The sequence below is a fragment of the Sturnira hondurensis genome, unplaced genomic scaffold (assembly GCF_014824575.4).
Source record: "Sturnira hondurensis isolate 20B ecotype Veracruz unplaced genomic scaffold, ASM1482457v3 Scaffold0008992, whole genome shotgun sequence".
In the NCBI taxonomy this organism is placed as follows: Eukaryota; Metazoa; Chordata; class Mammalia; order Chiroptera; family Phyllostomidae; genus Sturnira; species Sturnira hondurensis.
The window spans coordinates 4,687,610-4,691,033 of NW_028081623.1; the positions used below are offsets into that span (position 1 = coordinate 4,687,610).

At 33.5% G+C, this 3,424-nt stretch overlaps 1 pseudogene; it reads left to right on the forward strand.

Moving 5' to 3' along the window:
• Positions 1 to 1,247: 1,247 nt before the first annotated feature.
• On the forward strand, positions 1,248 to 2,200 carry LOC118993981 (1-acyl-sn-glycerol-3-phosphate acyltransferase epsilon-like; annotated as a pseudogene).
• Positions 2,201 to 3,424: the final 1,224 nt, after the last annotated feature.

The following is a 3,424-nucleotide window of genomic DNA, read 5'->3' on the forward strand; positions in this document are numbered from 1 at the left end:
ATGATTCAGTCTTGATAAGTTGTGTGTTTCTAGGAATTTATCCATTTCTTCTAGGTTATCAAATTTGTTGGCATGCACAGGGTAGGGCAAAGTAGGTTTACAATCGTGAGTACATGAAACACAGAGTTTATTCTTGTATTATTATTTATTAATGGTTGTATTATTTTCCATATGGACAACTGTAAACCCACTTTTGCCCCACCCTGTAATTGTTCATTATCATCTTTTATGATCTTGTATATTTTTGTGATATTAGTCATAATGTATCTTCTCTCATTTCTGATTTTATTATTTGTACATTCTTTTTAATTTTTATTTATTTTTTATTGTTTTCCAAGTACAGTTGTATTATTTGCATATTTCTTTCTCTCAATTAACATAGCTAAAGGTTTGCCAATTTTATTTTTTCAAAAATGTTTTGTTATTTTCTATTAGTTTTGTTATTTCTATTATTTTTCTGATCTATTTCACTTATTTATGTTTCTATTTTTATTTACTTCATTCCAGTAAACTTTGGATTAATTTGTTTTTCTTTTTCTAATTTCTTATGATAAAAAATTATGTTCCTGATTTGAGATATTTCTTTATTTAACATATGCATTTATTGCTATAAATGTTTCTCTAAGAATTACTTTTGCAGCATAGATTTTGGTGTGTTGTGTTTCCATTTTTATTAGTTTTGAGGTATATTTTGATTTTTCCTTTCAATTTATTTTTTCCTTTTGTTTGTTCAGGGGTGTTTTGCTTAGTTCCACATCTTTGTAAATTTATTTATTTATTATTATCTTGACAGCCCTGTGAAGTACTGGCTAAGTATCCTCTAGAATGTCCTCATTATGAGTTTGTGTGATGTTTTTCTCATAATTAGACTAGAGTTAAACGTTTTTTTTCTTTTGAAAGAGTACTAGGAAGGTGAAGTGTCCTTTAAATCCCATCAAGGGTAAATGTTATCTACATGATATTACTGGTGATGTTAACTTCCATAACCTGGTTAATGTAGTGTTTGCCAGGTTTCTCCATTGTAAAAATATTATTTATTGACTGTCTTCACAATTAGAATGTAAGATCTATGAGAGTAGAGATAGTATATATTTTGTTTACTGCCATATTCACGGTGTTTAGAATAGAGCATGGCCTATAGATACTTGGTAAATATTTGTCGAATGAATTAGTGAGTAAATTGAAGGATGAATTTTATGATCTTTAGCTTTCCATTTTACTTAACTCTTTGAAAATTTCTTCTGGTTTTGCCCACCCATTTCTACCAGGCAGTGGACAACCAGCTCTACTATATCTACCAGAGCATGGTGCTTTTCTTCTTTGAAAGCTACACTGGGGTGCAGATATTTCTATATGGAGACCTGACAAAAAGTAAAGAAAACACATTTAGCAAATAATCAATGCATAATTGACTAGATTGTTATTTTGACAGAGTGCTCTTGGACATATGTGCTATGTGCTGAAAGATGGGTTAAAGTGGCTTCTATTGTATGGCTGTTACTTTTCTCAGCATGGAGGGATCTATGTCAAGATAAGTGCCAGATTTAATAAGAAGGAGATGAGAAACAAGCTACAGAGCTGCACGAGCACAGGAATTTCAATGTATCTTGTGATTTTTCCAGAGAGAACAAGGTATAACCCATACCTAACAAATGTCATTTTAGCTAGCCAAACATTAGCTGCTCGGGAAGGCCTGGAAATATTAAAATATGCTGACACCAACAGTATAGGCCACTCATGTTTATTTTGATTGTATGAAGAACTATTTAGATGCAATTTATGATGTTACATTGGTGTTTGAAGGGACTGTGGATGATAAAGGATAGCAGAAAGAAGCTACATCTATGGTTGAATTTCTCTGCAAAGAAAGTCTAAAATTCATATTCACATTGATTGTATGGATGAAAAAGATATCCTAGAAGAACAATTACATGTGAAAAGATGGTTTCATGAACATTTTGAAATAAAAGATAAGATGCTTATAGAATTCTCTGACTCACTGGACCCAGCAAGAAGAAACAAATTTCCTGGGAAAAGTATTCAGTCTAAACTAAATCTCAAGAAGACATTGCCATCATTGTTGACCCTAACTGGTCTGACTGCAGACCTGCTCATGACCAAGGTTGGGAGGAAGCTGTGCATGAAAACATGGGTCTATGGGACACTAATTGAATGCTTGTGGCTTCATATTAAAGTGTAAGATAGTCTCCAAGCAGCGGGATATGACGCAATGTTTATTATGGGTAGCTGCACATTATATCACATTGTTTCCTGAATTTAGTAACAAGTGTAAATAAAACCTTGCTGATTGAACATTGGATAAAATAGAATTTCTGACTAATGCCACAGTTGGTCCGGGCACACTGACAAAAAATTTGTTCTGACCTTACTTGTGATTATTAACAGCAACTGTATTAGGGTATATAGTCTATATGTATGAAATCTAGTACAATGGCTGCCACCAATTACTCAGTCTGTATGGGCATTAGCACACATTGGATGACAGGTGATTTATTTTTCAGAGAAAGACAAATGCCATATGATTTCACTCAAATGTGGAATCTAATGAACAAAGTGAACTAACAAGCAAAAGGGAGACAGACTTATAGATAGAGAGTAGATGACAGCTAGAGGAGAGGGGAGGTTAGGAAGTGGAGGGATTGAGCAAAAAGGAAAAAGGACTCATGGGCATAGACAACAGTGTGGTGATTTCTGGGGGGAGGGAGGTAGAAGGGACTAAATGGTAATGGAAAAAATGCAATAAAGATTAAATAAAAAGGGCTATATTTAATTTTGTTTTGAAAAGCCAGGCAAGATTTTCTAGGCCAATTTTGTTCAGATTGGGAGTTTGCATACAGCATTTGAATGAGATTAGGTTTTAATAAGACTTGAATTTTCAAACCTTATTTCTACCACATCTTAGCATTTTGTTTCTGGGCAAGTGATCTAGACTCTTTGAGTGTTCTCATCTTTGATATGGGAGAAATTGTTCTTTTCTTGTAAGAAGATATTAGGATTTAGTGAAATCACACAGCAAGTTCCTATTCAGTGCCTGGCATTTGTTCCATAAATGCTAATTTATTTCATTTTCCACAGTCTTCTGTGGAAGCATTGGTCCAATTAGTTTTCTTATCCTAGGACAGACATTTTCTATAGAAGTGGATCTTTTACATGGAAATCAGTGCAGACAACTTCATTTCATCAGAGAGCTGGTGATTTAATATTTTACTTAGAAATGGGCTGTAGTTTTCATTACAAAATGTATCTGGCATGTGTGCAAAAAACACTATTATTTTTCTACTGGCAAGAAATATCACCCCATTTCTTATATCTCTACACTGCACTTGCTTATTTGGTAATGTCAGTCTGCCGCCTTATTTCAATAGCTGAAGTGATGTACCTATGTTCTATAACTTGCCAAGTG